The 24,248-nt window shown below is 41.8% G+C and overlaps 1 protein-coding gene across 3 annotated transcripts in view; it reads right to left on the reverse strand.

Annotated features, from left to right (window-relative positions):
* The window catches only part of dlgap1a (discs, large (Drosophila) homolog-associated protein 1a), an 82,070-nt gene extending 67,014 nt beyond the window's left edge, over positions 1–15,056 (reverse strand). For all 3 annotated transcript variants that reach the window (XM_031563022.2, XM_031563023.2, XM_031563021.2), the window contains exon 1: positions 14,891–15,056. The gene's annotated coding sequence lies outside the window, so the exon portion shown is untranslated. The remainder of the gene's footprint in view (positions 1–14,890) is intronic.
* Positions 15,057–24,248: the final 9,192 nt, after the last annotated feature.

A 24,248-nucleotide genomic window follows, 5' to 3' on the forward strand; every position in this document is an offset into this window, starting at 1 on the left:
GGGGCTTGTTGACTTAAGATTTGGGCTGCTTTGGACGGCCTCCTCCAATCTATAGATCTGATTAATAGCTGTTGAGAGTGTACATTCACACAACCCCGGCCAGAAGACTAGAGCAGAGAGACACACAAAAAAAAAAACATTTTGTTGCCAGGCGGGGGACTAATCCTGTTTCTAGGATGTGGAGGATTCTCTGTGCCAGCTGCAGTGATATTCGAGGGCGCTGTCGTCCTCGGTGCTGCCACTCAATGCTGTGTCTAATGGGGCTGGCACTCAGTGCCCTCCCTCCCCCTTCCTTCTCTCTCTCTCTCTCTCTCTCTCTCTCTCTCTCTCTCTCTCTCTCTCTCTCCATCCTCACTCTGCTGGGACAGGCTGATTCACCCAGACCAACAGGGACCATAGGCTCGGCCTCTTGTATTCTTCTCTCCCTTGTATGCTATGACAAAGATGGCGGAGGCTTATTGTACTGACATCATCACATTCCTATGTACTGTAATCTTACCAGTGTTGTGTATGTATAGGTGTGTGTGTAGGTATGTGTGTGTGAGGATTTGTAAGAGTGCATGTGTCTACGTGTGTGATTGCCATGTGTGTCACACGTGTAATAGAAATGATATATGTGTGCCTTATTTACTGTTGTGCATGTGAGTATGTGTATCTGTACGTGTTATGTCAGAGAGCGAGTGTGTGTGTAAGTGTGTGTCTGTATGTGTGTGTGCATGCATTTAAAAATCTCTAGCCGTGTCCAAGCGGCCTGACTACTCCCTGCCTGCTGCAGACCCCCTGAGGAGGCCAGCCACTGCCGTCTGAAGGCCTCCTTGTACCTTGCCTAGGATTTAGTCACAGCTCGCACAATGCTATCTGAAAAAAGCAACCCTGCCTTCAGGGAACAAAAGACAGGCCGAATGAAATAACGGAGAGAGAGCAGCGAAGTAGAAACTTGGTGCTAATAATACGCACATTTCCCACCGTAACTACGTTTCTCCCGCTGACAAACATGAAGGGGCAGCTTTAAATAACGCCGGTCTAAAAATAAACAGGTGAACCGCGGAAGATTACAAGATATTGCTCCTGGCTTGGGAGACGTTCTGCCGCCTTTAATCACGTTGGGCTTTAGGTTGCCGCTCTAAATCCGGTGGCGGTGTGATGTTTCTCATCGAGACATACTTTTTCCAACAAGGACCGTGCTAATGAGGAGAGAGTAGGAGCGGTTCCTCCGGTTCCCACAACTGCTTCTCTCCTGCTCCGACCACATCATCCATCACTGCTTAGTTTGGGCACCAGAGCTTGGGCTGCATGGGAGGAGGGCGCTCCGCAGCAGTAAGTAATGGTGTGCCTGAGACACTGACCCACATGTAGGACCGTAGCTCAACTTAATGGTCTGTCCTGAACCCAATCTTCAGGGAGGGAATTCCAGAGCAGACCATATCACATCATTACATGTGACTGCCGAACAAAGACTGGAGATTTAATTTCTGCATTTTGGAGATACACGCTGAAGGTGATGGACAGCATCTCAGTTGAACTTCATTGTGGTGGTGGGAGTAAGACGGGGACACACGTGTGGGATTGCTCTCTCACTGTCTATGTAAATCGGTTCAGGGTTGAGGCCCCAACCTGCAGGAGATATGGTTACAGTCTGGGTTAACCAACTGCTCTACACTGCTCCCTACACCGTTCGGCGTCTTTGAACCCAAATCTGTGCTACCATCATCACGTACCATAAAATAAATAAGAGACCATAAACCTAAAAATGTCGCCTTCTGATGACTCACCGCTTGAGTTCCAACTCCTATCCCTTTCATCCTCTAACCTTTCCATTAAAACCGGAGTGGAGAACACATAAAACATTCATGGCTGTGTAATTACAGTTCAATGTAGTCATTCCTCCTACGCTCCATCACTCAATTTCACCGATCTTCCTGTCCAAACCATCCAGTAAGTAAAAAAAAAAACAAGCTCACTAATTCAGCCCCGGCGTGGTGTGGTGTGGGGCGCTGTCCGTGGTGCTGATGTGACTGCTGATGCTCACTGAGTGAGGGCGTGAGGACTGTGAGCTCCTCTGCGGTCAGCTGATGTGGCTGAGCAGAGCTGAGGGCTGTTCTCTTTAATGAGCTCTGGCTGCAGGATGTGGGGAGCTCACTGCTCGCAAATGCTCACTGGCGAGACAGTGACAATCCAGCCTTACTGGAGTGTATGTAATGCAAACACACATCTTCAGCGATGGGTTACACAACCTTACATGTGTGTGTGTGTGTGTGTGTGTGTGTGTGTGACAGAGAGGGAGAGAGAGAGAGAGAGAGAGAGAGAGAGAGAGAGAGAGAGAGATATGAGTGCTGTTTTCAGCTATTAAACCTGAAGACTTCACAATTTCCCTGTTAGACTGTTAAGCACACACATTAATCATTTAATGTGATGGTAACTGAAAATGGCAAGGTCCATTTTTCTTTAGTGTAGATGTAAATGTTCACAATGACAGCAACTATGGTTACTGAATGCGAAGATTTGACAAAGTAGGTCACTGCAAAGGAGATTAAGCTATTGACAATTTGTCACAATCTAGCCCAATCCCTTTCTTCAGTGAATGGCATATATGGACACAATTAGATTTGATTTTAAGGTAGATCAATCATATGTATTTCATAGAGGCCACAGCAAAAAAGCCGAACCGTTTGTGACTGTGTACAGATTATGTATTAGTCATTGGCTTTGTTTTATTCCCAAGGTGGAGGTGGGGGAAGTTCAACACAATATGAAGACGGGGGAGAAATAAAATGTAAAAAGATTTTTGTTACTGCTGTTAAAATGAAGAATCAATTATGGCATTTTAAATGAATTAGTCAACAGAGCCTTTGGCCAGTACCCCAGATCTATTCAGTTCATGGCATATTTTGTGATCTGGTAGATGTCAAATGTTGGGAAACACAAAATAAATATTTGGGAGGGCTCAGAGTTCACAAATACAGTGCTGTTTGCTTGACGTTTTAATGCATATTTTGTCACAATCTCATTTCACAACAGACTTCCACAGATGTGCTGTCAAGCAATTACAGAAATGAAACCTTTAATCCCTTTTACAGCATTACTTATGTAATTGACATGGCAACTCAGTCATCTGGTGTACTAGCTATGTCCTAAATGTGATCACATAAATCCAGTTAGTGGTATCATTATCACTTACTAACCATCCACATATTGTGAAGGGTTAAGCTCGGGAAAAAACTAGAAAAATAAATGTTTAAAAAAAAGCTGACTAAACTAAACTAGACTAAAAACGAATCTTCTGTCAATGCATTTGTGCAATGGCCTTGTTTGGTGGTCTGGTACAAAGTATGTCCTGCCATACAAGGAAGGAATCTCAAAGGTCACAAATAAAGGGGTCAAGGAGAAGAGCTGTAATTGTTATGTCAAGGTAAAAGCAGTCATTGGGCCCAAGCTCCCACTGAGCCCATCTGCTGTCCCTCTCTCTCTCTCTCTCTCTCTCTCTCGCTCTCACACACACTCTTTCTCTCTCACACACACTCTCTCTCTTTCTCTCTTTCTCTCTCTCTCTCTCTCTTTCTCTCTCTCTCTCACACACTCTTTCTCTCTCACACACACTCTCTCTCTTTCTCTCTCTCTCTCTCTCTCTCTCTCTCTCACACACACACTCTCTCTCTTTCTCTCTCTCTCTCACTTTCTCTCTCACTCTCTCTCACACTCTCTCTCTCTCACTCTCCGTCACACTCTCTCGCACGCTCTCAGTCCCCTCTCAGGCTGGTAGTGGCAAAGCCGCCTGGCTGAGTAACAGGTTAGGATGAGACACACTCTGGGGTGCCTGCCTGCGCATCCCCACCAGCTCTGAACCATCCACTGGGCTCTGAGTGAAGCTAGCTGTGAATTAGTCACTGGCACGGAGGCTTCAAACAACAGTGACGCCTTTCAGCCCCAGCCAACAGTGGACTCTGGCACGGGCTGACCCGCAGTTTGAGGTGAGGGATTTTTATTTATTTTTTTTTTTTTTAGTCAGCACCGGGACGGTCCAGCATGCAGTGTGTCAGCAGGATTGGGGGGGGGGGGGGGGGGTGCTTTGAATTAGTCACACAAGGGGTAGGCTCCCTGCCAGGATGGGCCCAGCAGGTGGGAGGTTGTCAAGAGTGGCTAGAGAAATGTAGATGGAAATTGGACTCATACGGCTCATTTCTGACTATGTCCCCCCCCCTAGCAGTCTCTGTACGCCACGTCTCTGTTCTCCCACGAGATTAAAAAAATGGACTGACACTAGAGATGGGGAAACAATCCTTACCTGAATCATCCACATTCCCTTTTTACAGCAGCACAGACTGATCAACACATGTACAGCTCAAACCTGGCTTTTTGAACCTTTGCTAGGAAAAAACAACCAGCACCATCATCAAATTTTGACAGCCCAGCGCCCATTTCCTGATTGGTGCACGTCTACACTGCACCGACACAATGAAGAGGCTTTTGGACTCAACCGGCTTAATGTGCAGCATGCTGATCTGACCTTCTCCTATTCATATCTATAATACACTCCAGGTACCAAAAAGGTCAGAGCGACACTCTCAATCCCCTGCCAACAGAGACCACATGAACTGTAAACATTTGGTTTGCTCTGTACAAAAGACGAGGTGTGAAGTGTGTGTGCTTGGAGTTACAGCCCTCCCAGGAGCTAACACCAATCAATATCAGTGTGGTTTTACTAAACTAAATAGCAACTCCAACAGAGGGTGAAAACTAGTTTCTTTTTTTTTATCTGATACGTGCTTTCTGTATTCATTTGTACTATATAAATAATGACATAGCAAGACAGTGGTATAATAAATTATTATTGTATATTATTATAGTACTTAATGCCCACATTATTAAATAACACTGAATGAATTTGAGTTGTATTACTTTTGATGTTTGTGAGCAGTGCAAAAGGATGTCAGATATGCCTTCACAACTGTCCCAATTCTTTTACTAAAGCAGGACATACGTTGATATTTAATCAGAAGGGTCCCAGTGGTGTCAGAATACAGCACAATAAATCTGCTTTATCAGCATTTTTATATTTCTTTCTTTTTTTTTCCTGACAGAGACGGCTACATCCACCGTAAACCTCTTCCTTAAATCTAAAACGTTACACTGTAGTCAGCAACTTATGTTCTCTTTTTTTCTGGACACTTTGGGACATAACCTTGTTCTTTCCAAGCAATTAACAATTAACTGTTTTTTTTAACACATGGTGATGAGAACATTGTTTTCATCTCAGGAGAGAACATAGTTCATCTTTAATAAAACTACTGTGTGTGCGCTTTCTATGTTGAGCATTTAGAGCCCATGAACTGGCCAATTAAAAGTGCAAGCCCTTGGAAGATGTTAGAGAGAAAACAACACCTTGCCCTTTTAATTTAGAGACCTCACTGGTGATTAAACACAGCGAAATGAGGACCAGGGAGCAAGGGAACTGCTAATCCAATTTTATTATATCTCTGAAAATAGTCTAGCACCTCACCTCACCTCACCCACTCCACCCCAGCATATTTGACTTCAACTAAAGAAAACGCAAGATTTCTTCAACTTTCCACCCATCTCTCGCAGTATTTGGGGGGGAAAGGAAACAGTACATTTGTAACATGAGTTCCCCAAACCCCACGATAGGATCTGAAAACATGCGAACGAGAGCAATGAAAAACCCACGGCAGTGACATGCTTTGCATGTTTTGTTAACCATAACATATCATGAGCTCATGTCTTCTATTCTCGGGCCCCGCTGGTCCCGGGGCCACTGTGCACTGCTCCAGTTCTCAGACGCATTCAGCTGGAGCCAGGCTCACACATAATGGAGCTTCATGCATGTTTCCTTCTGACCAATGATAACGCACAGAGCCACTGCCACAGGCATGTACAGTGGGAGTGCACGAGGCGCCACCCATGCTCCAGCTCTCCAGACGTCCCTCCGATCTCAACTATCCCTAATCCCTCAAGACAGCTAACCAAGGGCCTTCCTCGGAAATATTACTGACCTGTTACTTTTGCAAAATTCTATCAGAAATGTGAATATAATAGCTTTTCTGAATTGTCAAAGCTTAGTTTTGTTTTTTCCCGTGATAACTGTAATTCAGTGCATTCATCTTGTAACAACGAATGCTTTAAAAAAAAAGCTGCTAGGCTTGGTTTCAACACTACCAGCAGTGACGCTAATGGTAGGTTAACATGGCATCGATATATTCAAATATGCTATTCCCTCCTCGATTCAAAGGTTATTTGTGGCTCAGTGGGCAGAGCATCTGGTAGAGCAAGGGGCTAACCTGGATGGTGGGTTTGATTCCCAGGGAGGCTTCTGATGGCAGTGCATACCTGTACTGTAAGTCACCTTACATAACAGTGTCTGCTAAATGAATAGATGGAAATGTATGTAAATATCCTGCCCTCTACGTTGCAAAAAAGAACACAAATATGTTGGTAAACCAATCAGTGTGTAAATCAGACATAGTTAGCATAGCCTAAGACGTGAAGATTATCTGGCAAGGTCCAACTATCTGTGTGTGCTTGCTAACATGCTTGTTAATGAGCTGCTTGGATCAAAAACAGCCAACTGCATTACTTTCCAGTCCTTCCCTTGGAATTAAGATACTGAAGACACTATGCTTAGAAAAATACACCACTGCTAACAGAAGTGCCTCAAATGTTGATAGCAATGGCGTAAAAGTATAAAAGTGTTCTATTATTTCTATACCACAGTTCCCAGCAGGTAGGCCTAAACTGATTTATAGTGGACATCAATCAATCAATTAATCACTTAATCAATAGCAGTCTGTAATGTGCAGAGTAAAAGATTTAGGACAGCATAAATAACTAACAAGGCAACTACCTGCGCTTCACTGTCAACACTGTGCATGGAATGTGCTCAGACAATAGAGGTTTTACATTTCATTACAACGTGACCTTTCATTCGCATAATAGTATATAATTCCTCTGCATGGCTCAAAACAAACTGAACCTAGTCATAAAAACATACTGTTAAAATGATTTACAAAATGGTGACCGGATAATCTATTCTTACACAGACGACAACGGCTATATTCTCTGTCCTAACAGGGGAAAAAAAGATGAACACAAATAGCATCTTAGCAGGACACATGGCTGTTAGATATGCCAATGTCCCCCTAGGTAAACCTGACACTGAGCTGGAACAAATCAAATGAAAATCAGTCACGCAGGTGCCCCTTTTCCTCTCAAAATAGCAAAAAAAAAAAAAATTGACAATAACAAGCCACCTGATGGAGAGAGGCGAGGCGAGGCGAGGCTGGCAGGTAGCCAGGGTTACCGCTGAAGACAGGGATCTGGCCCTCCTCCAGGTCTCCAGTGAAGAGCACGCTTCAACAGCCCATTCTTTACACATGACTATAATGGCTCGGGCCTGGGTAGGAGTTCAGAACGAGCCTCTGACGCACCGAGGTGAGCTCTGAAGGCGGAGGGGGGAAAGTGACGAAGAGATTCTATGCAAAAAATGACGCGCCTCATCTGACTAATGCTACTGTTATGCAGTTAATTAGGATGCACGGAGCTGCTTTCACAGGCTCAACTAACTTACTGACACGAGTTTGGCAATAAGACAGCATTAACCTGCAGGTACAGCGCTCCTTGTGACCTGCTACATGCAACAGCACAGAGGATCGGCTTGACACATCCTTAATAGGCTGTTTCCAAGCAACACTTCATCACCTCCGTAGCTTGGTGGGTGAGATCGGACCACGCTTTGATCATTCCACACATCACAGCTATGCTTTCGTCACACTGTTTTTTCTGCCTTCCTACTTGGTCTGCATGACCACCAGGGGCAGATTGCCTTTTTGTTTTATTTCAACTGGTACATGGTATGTTAAACTAACAAGTACATAATGCCAGTAGGTCCAAGTCATTATTCGCTAATGAAATTTGCAAAACTAATACAATTACAAATCCAAACTATGAAGACATTTAGACAAAAGAATAGTGCACTACATGAAAGTTATGAAAGTGCATTTAAGGATCATAAAGCACTGGCATATGCTGACTCAAATCAATGCCCTTGAAGAACGACACACAGCCAGAAACATTTTCATTTGCAGATTAGATTCACACACATATGCTAATATGGGCGGGAAACCAATTGGTCAGCTGTTATAATTGGAGAAGACGTACACTGGCTTACAACAAACACACTGAACATACAAGTCATTGTTTTCTGTCATTACAGTGTTATAATCTAAACTCGTTTTCAGGTTCTTGGGGCGCTGCTATTTCTGTATTGTTGTTGTGGACATCATTAAAAAATTCCTCCTTTTAGCTAATCCATACAGCTGATTTGGCTTATAGAGATAGACATAGCTCTTCACAAACAACAGTGCTAAACATCAGTACAAATAGAAAGCATCCAAACTCAATATAAAATGTCTATAAAAAAAAAGGAAAAAGAAAAGTCAATTCATTATAAACTGACAATGAAAAATGCCAATTCACATTAGAACAGGAAAAATGACAGCATGTGTCATTTACTAAATACTGAAAGAAAGATAACATACTAAGTGTTCATTCAGCAGGACGGATGAAAGGTCAGACTCAAGGTCGAATGGCAAACCATTCAAATAGTGATGCTATTTTGACAATAAATAACTAATACAAATATTACAAGCAGCATATGGTAGAATAGCATTGCTTGTTGCTGTCCCAATGCAGACACATGTCTATGTATTCAGCTGTCCCTGCCGTGTCCTAAAGGGCCTTGGTAATAGGCTTAGACTATGGATGCCAAACTGTCCTTGCCAGAGTGGGTCTCCCTGTCAGAGCCTGGTAGGCTTGTGCCAGTCATGCATGTGTTGATAGAGGCTAACTGAAACAGGCATGGCATTAGTTTAAAAATATGTGTCTTTGGGTGGCCAGCTAAACATGGTTAATTCTGTTAACTGTGTAATGTCTTGTGGTTTAAGACACAAATCTCAATTCTTATCAAATTAACCTTTGTACAAGCAAAGTACAAATAATCAAACAAAATACATACAATTAACTAGTCACTGCTTTCTGCAAAATTTAAGAGAGTCCCTCCTTCACGCTTGCCTTTCTCAGGTACAACCCCAAAGCTCTCCAGCACTTCTCCATACCATCTTTAGGCAGCTCAATGTTCAACCTCATCTCAGAGTGTGAACAACAGCTGTTTAGCCAAACCAATTACATGATGCGGATGTCATTCCATTTTTAAAGATGTGTTCTGTAGCCTCCAAAGACCTACAATTCTCCAGGGCAACCAAGCGGGCTGCATGGTCCAGATCATAACCACTGGCCTATAGCAGATCTGTAAAATACTGAAGGCTTACAGATCAGACTGAGAGTCAGAATTCGGATGCAAAATCCATTCAGTCATTACTGCAGCAGGGCAAATAGGGATGGGTCAAAAGTTCAACACATTTAACAAAAATCTCTTAGGACTGCTGTGAATATTAAAGGTTATGGCATTGTGTCTCGCTTTACTCAAACAACCTTCACTTTTCAGACAGCACTCCATTTTGATTTTCTGTTACAGTTATGACACACCATGTTTGTGCACGCTGGTGAATCACTGGCTTGTCGTGATACGACGCCACTGCTACACAGATTGCATCGTTTTTTTTTTTGTGAATCATCCTCCCACCTTCAGTGGCATAAATACCTCCTGGTCTTGGTGCAAGGAGGATGGAAACCTCTTTAAGGCGCTGTTTATACGTGCCAGCCTCTTCCATTTCAAAGCCAACATGGTGCCCTATTCTTGGAGTAATGGACAGTGTTAAAAATAACGGCTGCAGGAAGTTGTTCAGACTTGGTGCCCCTTGGCTTTTCTTATCACCAAGCAGGATGAGTACGGCGGATTCTAGGACATCTTCATATCATTAAAACACGTCTGACAGATAATAATTAATAAAGGATTAGAATGTTTAATCTAATTTAGTACAAAATGTCATAATTGATTTTTTTGCAGGCTTGACAGGGTAAAATTGGCTCTCAGGATCAGGACTGAATTCATGCAGTGAGCTTATGAGACAGCACTGCCTGTCTCCTTTTCCTTGACTAAAGTGTTTTTCCTCATCTTGCGTACCTTTCAAGGAAGAGTAACCCTGCGAACATCCAACATCCTTTCCTTTCTTCGAATACATATTTCCTGCGACTGACTGACCATCATAACAATACCATGATCACGACCATCAAGGCAAGACTAACAGCTTAAAGTGTTTTTCATCATCTTGCGTACCTTTCAAGGAAGAGTAACCCTACGAGCATCCAACATCCTTTCCTTTCTTCGAAATACATATTTCCTGCGACTGACTGACTGACCATCATAACAATACGATGATCACGGCCATCAAGGCAAGACAAACAGCTTATCCCCTCCGTTAACCTGTGTCATGCACATAGCAATATAATAAAGTGATCTAACAAAGAAAATGTAAATCTAGTGGCTGGTTTAAAAAACGAAAATGGATGACAAATCAAGACAATAATCAACTGAGATAGCGTGTCAGCTCCAGTGACTCATTTCAAACGGGCCTATCAAATTAGCAGTCTGATACTGTTAGGATGATCAGTTTGCCACAATGCTAATTTTCATCTCAGCACTGTCTGTTTGCATTGTTCGCCTCTCGTCACATCTCTGTTTGGTCCATTGTGTGGTATTTCGAGCACGAGACCGTAAACTTCAAAGAAAGAAAGTACCAGACGAGAAACTGTGGGACGCCAGTGAATCCGACTTTTATGTTGTGAAGAGCCCCTAAAGCATTATATTTTAAACTGATAACTGTCTTTAAATGGGCTTTACAGAATACCTCCTAATCAGATTACCTCAAGCCCTTTTCCTTAATGCTGCTCACATCCCAATGAGCCCATTGATCTTTAAATGAAATGTGCTCTTAGGCTTCTTCAGTGATTTAGTGTTATTCAGCGGCTCACTGAAAGGTGACCAGTGAAATAATGCGGCGTGGAAGACAGACAGGGAGTGCACCATATGGCAGCAGCCGGAGTCCATCGGAGCCCCAGAGCTCCACCATGGCAGAACCTAACACCAGGCAGTACACCATCAAAGTCCCATCCGCTCTGGATCCCATCGCTGCAGGGCCAAGCATGATGTGGACATTCATCAAAACATGACCATGTTGCCCTAGGTCTGTTCATCTAACATCAATAACCAATAACCTTTACACTTCAAAGAAAACCCTGAGGGACAGTGTGCATCTTGTAAACCATTAGAACTTACAGGGACCATTCCAATCAATATGATATCATGAAGAATGTGCACATTTACAGTATATTCTGTATATGTCTACCTGCATACTTCCCTCGATAAGTAGTGACAGAAACCCATCAGAGTGTAGCATCGCAGTCTATTTGTGGCTCCATAGAGAGGCAGATAATGTGGGCTGTGCCAACTCACTTGACACAGTGGACTGGAGGAGCTCTAATGAATCTGATTATGTGACTCCCTCCACAGCGCCTCTCTGCTCAGTCCCTGGTCAACACCAACGGTTTGTCAGCCATCAAGAAACATGGAGATTCAGTGGCCAAAGATGGACTCTGCTGACTTATGACAACACCAGACCCACTGCTTACATCACTGCCCCTTTTCACACTGTCGGTGGAGAAGGCTGGGGCTTGAATGGTTCCTAATATAATGCATGCATGTATACATAAACACAGACACGTGGATTATACAAACAACATGTACACAGCTGTAAGACCAACAGGTCTATGCTGAAACATTGAGATGTCAGGTGTCCGTGTCTAGCTCCTCTTGAGTGTACAAACCCACAATGACTGCTTTTTCAATCCAGCGACTGCTTTTTCCGTCTACATGGCTGATCAACAGGGATCCTTGGCTCCTCCCACTGACAGACCACTGCATCCGCTTATAGTATTCCATTATCGTCCCTTAAGTCCATTTATTGTTTTTCCTCTGACAATTTTCTGACCTCTTGTAATCTTTTAGTTCTAGTTCCGTTAAGAGTTTATGTACTTGACCTCCATTCGGACTGGCAAATGACTTTGTATGAGACACCATGTACGCAGTGGCAACTCACTCACAATCTTATGGAATTGAACAAAATGGCAGTTCTGCACAGCTTTGTTGGGGCTCTTCGTTACATACCGATTGCATTATAGAGCTCCTGTATAAGACATTAGTACACTTCAGGTTGTGTATTGTATGAAATGCTGAATAATATGCAATGTAATAGACCTTCACCTTTATTTCATGCCTGCTATCAGATCATAGCCATGAAGTTATTTGCAATGACGCACAACCTTGGGCGTTCACAACTAGGACAATCTGCCTTCACCTATGGTTTTGTGCCTGTGACAAAATAACACACTAATCACAGCAAGTCATAACCAAGTATGTCGATGTTAGAGGTTCACCATTCTCATTCTACCAAACTAAATCTCAAAGAATGCAAAGAATCTACAAACTGCCAGCTTCCCGGTGAAACAAATTATCCAATCGGTGAAATTGAGATGGTTAATCTAAAAAGGGGACCTGATGACTGAAGATGAAATTGGATGCAATGGCTACAGGTGGAAGAGAGCCAGAGGGCATAACTTAGAAGGCTAGCTAAACACAATAAACTAAAATATTAGCAGCTAAGTGCCTACTTTAGAAAAATCTCCAGCCATGTTATATTTCAGGGGTCTCAGGACTTGTTGTTGGTGGCTAATCATATTCACAAACAGACAAAGATGATACATTTTAGCTAACAACTAGCTTGATAACCTAGAACCTTGATTGACAGTCATGCATTTGGTCTCTCGAATGAATGTCTCCCTGAAAGCTCCCGCTCCAAGTTCACAAAACATAATCCATGAGATTCATTCAGTTTGTAGCATTTAGCCTTCATAATAGTTATTTGGCTGGCATGGAAAACTAATGAAGTAATACAATGTCAGAGGTTTAACCACTGCTAGCATTGTTAGCTAGTAGGAGAGAAAAGTCTGATAAAAATAACCTGATCCTCAATTAGCATGCCAGGAAAGGTCAAGTTCCTGTAGGCTGCGGTATGAAAATGAACTCACAATCTGACGTTACACTGATGAAGAATTCTGAGTTGCTCATTTCTTGCTCATAGGGAGGGAATGGTACACTTCGAACAACATAGAATGTTCAGACAGTACCCTGAAACCTTTCATTCCAAAAACGAAAAGCTATATGCCCCTTAAACATTTAAAAGGCAGAGAAGAGGACCCTTCAATGCAGTTACTGCTGATATGTCAGTCAAATGAAAGCTGAAACATTCAAATCAACATGATCCTTACAAACAACAGCAGCCTGTGATACCTTTTTGTGTCAGTGTTTGCTCAAAGCTAAACTATCTACATAGCTATCTAACTTAGACTATCCCAGTGCCGCCACATCCCAGCAAAATGTATTACTGTATTACTGAAGACAGCACTTCGGACTCTTTTATGTGTGGGTGCGTGGGTATGTGTGTGTGTGTGTGTGTGTGTGTGTGTGTGTGTGTGTGTGTGTGTGTGTGTGTGTGTGTGTGTGTTTTTGGTTGGTCATGGCTAAACTATTCTCTCGCTCTGACTTTTTCAAATGTGGCCTTAAATTGGATTTAATGTCTTTTCTCCCTGTCAGAAGATTACCATTTTCTGCAAATCCTCTCTCCAAAGCAGACAAATAGGCAGCCAGGGAGGCAGAGGGAAGCTTATGACTCCTGATGTTGATAATATTGCGAACATTCCCCCAAAACAGAGGGTAGCCTAATCCAAGCACAGGTATGTCAAGGTATGCCATTTCAGAGTCCTTTATCTAGGATTACAGATTATCAAAATATGTATTTGTCATAAGTAGCTATTTCTTGTGCGCAAGAAACCCAGAGAAGTACAAGTGATCAATAAGAAAATTAAGACTGGGTAGTGCAGGTTTATTTATTTTTATTTTTGTACTTAAACAAATGTTATTTTCTAGCTATATATGCTTTACTATTGTCGACATGTTGAAGATGTAAACGCCTGAAAACGCTTCCTAGTGAGGTGGCTCGGTGCGGTACCTGCAGCAAAGACGATTTACCTGGCTTTCTCCTTGACTGAAGTTAGTCAGGGAGCGCGGAACACTTGCTTTCTCACCCCATCAACGTGATCATCACAATCCCATCGCTAAAGTACGCTATTCATCCCACCAAACTGTATCTTCAGGATGCATACCGATAGAGATATTCATTTGCTTGAAGGGAAACCGGAGCCTCATTTGATTCATTCAGCTCGCGTCTCACGTCCCTTTGATACTGTGTCATGACTACCGTTACTGTGTTTTCTTTTTAGAAACAAGTAGTACGCTGCGAAAGTACTGTCTCATTCGGATACAACAATTAGAAATATATTTACACCAAATAGTGTACTCACTATCTTAGACCTATATGGAAAATATGCATGAGATTCGATGAACTGCTATCAACCTAAACGGAAAATGTACCGTTGGAGACGCAGTCATGTACTCACAATCTGCCAGTCTTGGTAGCCTATATGTACGTGGGCTACCACTTATATGTAGGCTACATACCAGAGTTTATCTTACAGAAACAGGTACTTCGTAATCGTTTCTTTGTTACACTCATTAACGCATATTGTCCACCGCTAGGTAATGATAGCACCAGCTTCCATGAACGCAATGCATATCCGTGATAGTGTGGGCACTGACATTTCAAGTGGCGTTTCCCGTGAGCTCGCAAATATGTCCACCGTGTAAACGAAAAGAAAAATACATTACGTGGCTATAAAAGGGAACGACAGTCTGTGTAGTCATTTACCACAATTAATAGAATTATAACGCCTTAAAATGCTGAATATGTGGTGGTTGTTCAAACGCAAGGCACCCACTCGCTTTGTAGACAGTAACATGAAGCCTTACCTTCAGTTTATCGCTGACAGCAGTGTTTGGACGGGATAAAATGTAGTTAATCCTAGAACATTATCCGGAAATGATCGAAAAAGTGTCTACAACAAAACTGTCTGGTGATGAAGGGGGTTGTTGGAGACGCTTGGCGAGTGGCTTCTCTCCGCACCTGACAGCACGCTCTGTTGCTGCAGCGCCGATAGGAGTAAACTGAGCAGAGAACTGGGCACGGTGAAGACCCGGCCTGGATTTCTGTCAACATCCATTGCCACTCGTTGGTTGCAGGAGCGAACAAACTTTTCCGGGTTTTATGTTTGACTGAGTAGTGCGCTTGATAAAGCGCCGAACTTACTGCGTGTCAGGAGCGCCTTAAATTTGATTGAATTGACATAGGAAATTGCTGGCTTGATCCGTAGTCGTGTATTGTATATTTCGCTATGATGGAAAGATTTTGCACATCATACATGCATTAAATAACATGTATCATTTAATGTGAGATGACGTTATCTTACATTGAAAAGTGCCATCTAGAGCCCTGTAGTGTTCTTCAGGCAAGTCTCTTCTTTAAAACGTTAAAGATTCTGAAACTCTGCTGTGTGTAACCACCCTATGTTAAGTTGGATTGATAATATAGACAACCTTTGCCTTACTGCTACAAACTTTTCACGGGTACCTTTCCCATTGGACAATTTTAGTTCTCAAACCTAGACCAAACCTAGGTGTGATCCCATTATTGTTTCAATTATTATCAATTGAGGTACAGATATTTCTTATACAATTCCTCAGGAAAAACTATTTGAGACAGATGTGAGATGAGGCACTTAAACTTACATAAAAATGTAATTGCTAACCATTAACGTTATAATATGGAGCAGTTCTTGGTGCTTTGTTCATTTCTTTATTAGGCTATTAGGTGGCTATGCTCTTTTCCCCTCTTCTTTTGGGACCTAAAATTGTCTCTGGGAAAGTGGTGTCAGAGCCAGGACAGTCATTAAACATTATTAACAAAAATTGGTTCAAGATCTCAAACAACCAAATAAACAATATTGCCCCATGATAAGCTTTCATCTCATCTCATCTCATCTCTAAACTTTGATTAGTTTGTTCATGGAAAGTGACACTGGAGAGTGTTTAGAATTGATACCTCCAAAGAACAACTTGTCCATTTCCACTGCAGTATTATTTAATGCAGCTTATGGTATAACTCAACATATCTTTCAAGTACAATTACCTTATGGGACAATTATAAATCTCAGATCTTACACTTGTATTGGTTTGGTTATATGGTATAGTGGGTGTAAGATAGTAAGTCTACAGTGTAAGATATTTAAGGGAAGCACAAAGGTGCATGCTGTAAGGGATCAGCTGAGATGGGCCAGTCTGAGACAAAATGCCAGGGCCATTTTTTTTGTTACAGTCCATCCCTGCTGTCCAGCTATATGTGTAATCCATATGTCGTGTTATCTTACAGGAGGGCAATGTTTTGGTTTGGGCCCTTTTTTTGGCACCAATATTGAATGATGATTCATCTTACCAATATCTATTATATGGAAAAGGGGGTTGCTGTGACAAGACCCAAATAGGTGGCTGGATATGGTCACACAGTCTCTTTTTTGTATCATGTATGAAGAGTTAAATTCGTTTTTTTTTTGTACATACAATCTACTTACATACTGCAAAGTATTGTTTATGATGTGCTTCTGTATAGAGCGGTTTGAAATACTGTGTTGGTTGCCCTTCTGTAAAAAGTCTTTGGTACTGTTACAATTGTTTGTCGTTATTTTACAAGTCTTTTGTGGAAAGTGCTGGTTTGGAAATGCTACCACCTTACACAACAAAACAAATGAACCGTCATGCTGTGTTCACAACACGGTTACACTTGTAGTGGTTGTAGAATAGACCGGCCTGACACAAATGTTACTCCTTTCTGTAAACATTTGATTTTGATCTATTTTGATTTAAACTTCTCTGTAGATGCTACTAATTGTCTGCATGACAGTTTGTATACATCCTTTCTAGTTTTTAAGCCTCCTTGTAATGATGTTGTACCACTCGGTTCTATTAAAAATAAGGGAAATTCACTACTAGTCCAAAACCAAATGTCAGAATCATTAGCGTTTTCTGCATTTAACAATGTATTTAGCAATTAACAACACACATTTAAAACGTTTATTTATTTATTAATATTTAAAATGTGCATAATATATGCATTGTAAAATTTGTAATTTTACAACTTAACACTTGTTGTGTGTTTGGTCAAAAATGACCAGGGTGATTTTTGACGAAAATGCATATCAACACCCAACTGACAGCATTAAATGTCTGACAACTTCACCATTTCTTTTCACTCATAAAACTCTTACTCTTGTGCATTCATTTTAGACCAGAGACACAACAAATTGGCTGGTTCAAGAAAGGAGACAGCTGAAGAAGCAATGGAAACAAGCAGATGATGAACAGAGAGAAGGTATTAGTGTACTGCAGGCAGTGGTGAAGAGTAGACTGTCTACGTTAAGGAAGGTGGAGCTCCTCAGATGAAAAAGGAAGAAGAAAGAATGAGCTAGGATTGCATTCTACAAGGGTCCATTTAAGTTTGTGAAGTCTTTATTCACTCCTAGAGAAAATGGGTCAGGCAGATGCATGTGGATCGTGTGTTACATTCCTCCAATTGGAGAGATAGGTTCAATAGACGATGGCCTGCCCAGGTGGAGTGAGGTGCAAGAGGTTGTGTGCTGTGCAAGGACTGTATTGTCTCCCTAACGGGGTACCTTGTTGTATTCATAAAGGAGCCCCTGATGTTTTTAAATATCTATGGAAGCTTATGGCGAGTATATGGGAAAAGGAACAATTCCGAGAATGTGGCATCTGGATGTTTGGAACAGAGCAGCATGATTTAGCATCAAATTCAGACAGTAAGGACAGAAGGCAAGGACCTCCGTGTGGTATTTTTAGATCTCCCAAATGCCTTTGGATTGGTGCCACAAAGTCTGCTGTAGAAGTCATTCAGCTACTTTAAGGTCCCTGAGAAGTTTTCAGTGTTTGTCAGGCCATATTTTCAGGATATTCAGCTGTGCTTTAACACAAGTAACTACACCACATCCTGGCAGCATTTGGAGATTGGTATCATGGCTGGATGCACCATTTCACCATTATACAGGCATCTAAATGGGTTGTTGGTGGCAAAAGGCTGCAGGACGGCACCCGGTTACCTCCCATCCTGACAACAACTGCTCCATGTACTGGCGCTTGTTAGCCAATAGAATTACAGTCCGAAATGGGCAACGATGAAGTTGCTATTTCAGAGGTGGAGAAATTTGAGAGACTCATGAATAAGGCAGTTAGGAAATGGCTTGGGCTGCCATGTTGTTTAAGTACTATAGCTTTGTATGGAAAAGGAATTCTGGAGTTTGCAATGACCAGCTTGGTGGAGAACTTCAAATGTGCTAAGACCAGCCTGGAGATGGCTTTGTCACAGTTTAAGGATCCAGTAGTCAAGGACACTGCTCCAGTGGTAAAAACAGGGAGGAAGTGGAATCTACGAGATGCAGCTCAGCATGCACAAGGCGCAAAAATCATAAGGATATCACTGGCTAGGAACAGAGTGGAAGAGCAGAATTTGCGTTAGGTGACAGTTGGAAAGCGTGGGGTAAGGCTACATTGCTGGAGAGGAGGCAGATGCTAACTAGCTTTGTTTGCGAGCAAGTAGAGGAAACTAGACAAGCAGCAGCAGATCCTCAAGCAAAGCAAGGTCAATGGATGAACTGATATGGTGTTGAGATGAGGAAGATCAGCTGGAGAGAACTTTGGGCTATGGAAACTAATTCATCGTTGCCTCGTTGGAGCCACTTATGATGTCCTCCCAACAATGCAGAACCTCAGTCAGTGGGTCTGTGCAGACAGAAGCTGCAAGTTGTGTTTGGGTGTTGGCTCATTAAAACATATTTTGTCTGGATGTAAAACTAGCCTGACTCAAAGTTGCTAATGAATTGAATTTACGAGTTGAGGTTAACTCTTTGCTGGTTAATGATAGGGACAGTAGGATTTATTTTGTGTGAGAGGGGTCGGAAAGTGGACACCAGACACATACAAATATGACTGGCAAATGGGGCAAAGTGAGGGATTGGAGGTGGAGAGTTCCACAGTGTATTGTTGTGAATGCTATTAGACCAGATATGGTGTTGTATTCTGAGTGTTAGTGTAACCCCTCTGAATTTGTCTGCGTTGTGTAGTTTTTTCATAGAGAAAGCCGGGAGACGTGGGTGAAGTTCTCCAGTTTATTCACCTGGCACAAACAATATCACGGGACTCCTTAGCACAGCAGCATGGGACACCTTACAGTGTGCTAATCGTGACTATATCCCCGAACTCTCATACATCGTTAATTCAAGTTTAATTACAAAGTAATATATCTAATTGAAATATACACAATAAAACACAAAACATGTACCTGGCACAAACAATATCACGGGACTCCTTAGCACAGCAGCATGGGACACCTTACAGTGTGCTAATCTAAGAGGGAGATTAAACATTAGCTATTCACACGTGTGATTTTGAACATCGATTAAAATATACATTCAGAGGTGCATAATTCCTAAACCAAACACACTATTTACATGAGGATATAATGTGGAACACCTCTCTATAATCAGTATGGATTTAATACATTCAGTCATTGTATTCTAAAATAATAATGTAGGAGCTCTCTTTATGCACAACTCACCGTGACTATATCCCCGAACTCTGAGGAGACCCACTCTGTACAACATGCATAACCCCTAGAGGCCACTATTTCCCCAACAACATGACTTATGCACATGCTCAGTGTGATTAAATAGCACAAAAAGGATGCAAGTGGAAGAAACCAAATCTTCACTGTTACATTAGCGCATTGTTCACTGTATTGAGATAAAAGATTAAAGATGCGATTGATGAAGCTTTTGAAAGGAAAAAGCTAAAGAATGAGGAACTGTTAGTGGAAGGAAAGGTTGGTGAGCACAAGAGCAGTGGAGATAGGTGTTGGAGGCTTTGTAGCTAAATCAACCGCAAAACATCCGTTGGATTTTGGTTATCGAATATGGTTACTCAAAGGAGCTTTAAAGGAGTTGTCTGAGGATGCTGAAAAAGTGAGCCAGTGTGTTGTGGCTCTCACAGACTACTTGGGGACATAAATTAACCTAAACTAGAACTGAGATACTTGAAATCTTGTCGGTGTATCTTGAGGTGTATCTATTGTTGTCTCTGGTAGTGGCATGTGTTCTCACCCATCATGAGTATGGAGGGGGGTGGGCCTGTGGTGCCAGACCTCACTGTTGAGGCTTCTGGAGGCGTGGTGGGCCTAATTCAATGAAACTCTGACGAAGGAAGGCGCCTGCTTGAAAACCTCACAGAGGCTGCTTTGTTAATGTTTTTATATCCTGCGGCTCAGGTTTTAATGCTTGTTTAGCGCTTGTGTTCTACAGACTGACATGTTGTATTGTGAAGGAGTGCCTTTATGGATCCTGGGTACAACATGTTGCGGCTGTCATTTGTAACCCCAATAACCAAAAAATACAGAACGTTGTTTTTTTGGCACAATTTCTGGAATATGTCCCTCAAAGAGCACAATCCTAAAGCTATTTCACTGCCTTGCACACATGTTTCAATTTCAGATAGAACTTTTGTTAAAAATAACTTGTTAAAGTAGCTATTTTACGTTAACAGTACTTTTTCCTAAAACACTGTGGGCCAGTGGTGCACATAGAGAGTGTAGCTTTGGTATTACCAATGCCTCAATGTACAATATACAAAATCATTACAGGCAACTTAAATATATTTAGTCTACATATAAATGGAAGGACATTTAGGGCCCTGGGGGTTACTTTACTTTAGAATTTATTTGTCTCCTTTGGGGTAACTGGGTTTGCAGTGTACCATGGAAAAAACACATCTCTGGCATAGCACATTATAGTTCAGTTCAGTTGAAAAGACAATAAAGAATAAATTAGTGCATACCAACTTTAAGAGCATAAATATACTTTGTAAAAGAATAAGACAAGAGGTCTTAGATAAACCAGTGTGTGTGTGTGGGGGGGGGGGGACATTTTTCATTCTTTACCTTGTGTTTTTAGGAAGGCTTTAACCATTTAGATGGAAGGCTGTACAAAAAAGACTAGTACCCATTGATTCTGACCTCAGAACACTTTGTAAGGTTCTTACTCTTGGCCTGTTCAATGTAACTTTGACAGTTGATCAAGTATGCATCAGATTAGTGGCAGCAAAGGCATTTTAAAAGTGGCATAGCTAGAATTTGTGCATATAGTTATTTAAAAAATGAAAAAAGAGAATGGAGAAGCTTGTACATGAATGTGAATTCTGTTTGAGAACAGTTCACACAGTCCTCACGCACAAACAGTCAACACATGGTGGTTTGTCCCTCTGTGTTTTGAAACATCTAAATCAGTCGACCTCATCAGGAGGTCCTCTGCAGGGACCTGTGGATATACTCAACAATCAGACCCCTGAACACTTGTATGGCTTTTTAAGGTACTGCCCTAAAGAAGGACTTTGGCTGTGATGTTGAGGAGTTGCTGTGACAAGATCCAAAGAAGTGGCTGGATACGGTCACACAGTCTCTTTTTATATATCATGTACGAAGACCTAAATTCATTTTTTTTTTACACATAGGATTGCCTCTACGCATATGTAAGCAACAACAGATACAAGGTAAATACTTCCATGAAACCCAGGCATCATGATTTAGGGCTTGTGTCTACTGGCCTAATGGAGAAGATCTATTTAATCAGATGCAGGGAAAATAAATGAATATTTGAGCACAGTTATTCTGTAGCAGCAGAATATGCAGCAATCATCGGAACTGTAGGGTCTCTTAGTCGGCATAGCACAGGATTTCTCACTCTTGCTCCTGGGGTATTACTGTTCACTGCTGACTTTGACAGCTACTCCTAATATTCTGCTATTCTCCAATAATTCTCTTAATAAATAATATTCTCAAAATGTATTGGTTAGCCTACTACTCTAACTCAGGCAATCAGTTCATGAAATATTTGTTTCGTGGTGAAAATAGGCCTACAACCTATGTGAATAAATGTGATGGAGGATATAATTACAGTGGTAAACTATCTAAAGAACATCCCATAAACTGGTCAGGCTTGCTTTTCTTAAATGCAGCAGGTAAATTACACTGATCATTAATCTACCTTACAAGCAGATACTGAACACGAACTCAGCTGCATCACTGCAACACTTATAGCATGAGGTCCCAATAGTCAATTCATTATATTGTGCTGGCAGCATTGTCAAAATGTTTGTTGATTTTCCGATAGCTGTCATCGTAAAAATGCTGGTTTTATGCCTCATTGATTGGTTTTGTTCTCTTTTATCTTGGAAGAGCAAGCAGACATGTGTCATCATCTCCCACGATCACCTCCACAGGACATGACTTCACACATGACTGGAGCGTGACATTTAATATCCCAAATTACCCTTTTGGGTTACGTTGTTCCTCTCGAGCACGGCGCGAGGCAGGATGCAGATCTTCAGGAGCTGAGGTTTTCTCTGAAATCGAGCAGTTTCTCGGGAAACTGCCTTCCTGTCTATTACAGTGTGATAAAAATTATATTTTCTGTGGTAAAAAAGAAATCATGAATGGAAAAGAGCAGTGACAAAATGCCAGACTTAACATGCTCCTCATGTTAGCATTCTACGGCATGCTCGCTTCACGTAATTTTAGCTCTCCCCTGGTGAGAAGAAAAAAACAACCTCACATCTGTCTCATGAAAGGATCTAATTTGGCCCCTTTTGCCAAACCAGACGCTTAATGATTTATATTGTTCCTTGATAGCGCTGCTTTTCATTGACGAGGAAGCCTAGGCACTTTTCTGCCAGTGAGACATATTCCTTCCCAATCAGGCCCCACCAAGGGCTGGAGGGCGTCCAACTGCAATGTGATTCCAAGTGCAAAGCCATGCATCACAACAGTTTTGCAGACAGGGCGTTAGATTCAATTCTGAGGAATTCAGTGGACAGATAGCGTTAAACTAGCACAAAAGACTAGTTTAAGGCATTAAACAGCATAACATACAGACAAAACAACAGCCACACACGCTAACATCATAAAACAAAAGAGAGACATGAGCTACATTACTCTAGAATAGAACATTTACAAATTAATAGTACAATCAGTGTCTTGCTTGCATGGCATGCTGGGAGCTACTTACAGTCTCTCACTCCGCAGCAGGTCGTCGGTTTTGCCTCCCCAACATTTTATATGCTATGTTTATTCAGTCCTCTACAGTACAGTGCAGTTCAGTACTCTTACATTTCTTCATTATTTCAAACTGCACTTCCTCTCCATTCCTTCCTGGTCATCAACCACTTCTTGGGTCGCTTAACTGACTTTCTTTGCCCTTCCCAATGCCTGTCTTCTGGATGTTCAAACATTTGTCCATCACAAAAACAAATGAAACCTTCTGCTTAGAAATCCACACCACCCTCTCTTTGTCTGCACCGATTCCACTTCCCCACTCATCTTTCTTCTTTTCGAGATATGTGGCACTGAGCTTGCTAACTATGCGCTAAACCAAGAGGAAGAGACTGAAAGAGGTCAAGGCAATTTAACTTGAGAACAGACAATGCCTCTTTCATGTGAAGGAATGGAGGAGTGTAAGAATAGCCAGCATTTACTATACAGCAGCTCATTTTTTGGCCAGAATGGTGAAGGCAGATGGCAGAATGGTGACATCTTAAAGCGAAACCGTCACCGAAAAGTGAGCCCGCCCGTCACTATGCATATGTCAAACCACAGTAGATGTCCGGCATGGCACTTTTCCTCAGACTCTCCTTAGTCATCAGCTTTTGGCCAGAGAGAGAGCGAGAGATCCTCTGCACACTGGTTTCATCATTCTGACAAATGCTGATGCTGCAAATACAGAGCGAATCATCAATAGCACCTCACAGATAAGAACTGTGTAGTTTAAGTGTGTGATTGCTGTGAACAGCTGACTCAATATATTTTCTGTTCAAAGGCGGGTGGGATGATGGGATAAAGAAATTTGGATAACTGTCATCTTTTTTTACATTAGCAAAGCGCTTGTCTATTGTCAGAATGGTTTGAGGATAAGAATGAAGAATGTGGAGATTACTGTGAAAATGGGAATTATAAAATCTAATAAGAAATACTTAAAAAAAAAAAAACTTTAAACAATGGAGACATTTCAAAGAAGTGCATCATGACAAGAAACAGATTCGTAACTTTGCACAACTCAGGGTTCGGCATCCAATCAGACTGACTGAACTCTCTACTGTTACTGCAGTTTGTTTGAGGTGACAGGCATCAGACAGAGAAACTAGAACACTAACTGACTGAAGAGTT

The sequence above is a fragment of the Clupea harengus genome, chromosome 25 (assembly GCF_900700415.2).
Source record: "Clupea harengus chromosome 25, Ch_v2.0.2, whole genome shotgun sequence".
NCBI classification, from domain to species: domain Eukaryota; kingdom Metazoa; phylum Chordata; class Actinopteri; order Clupeiformes; family Clupeidae; genus Clupea; species Clupea harengus.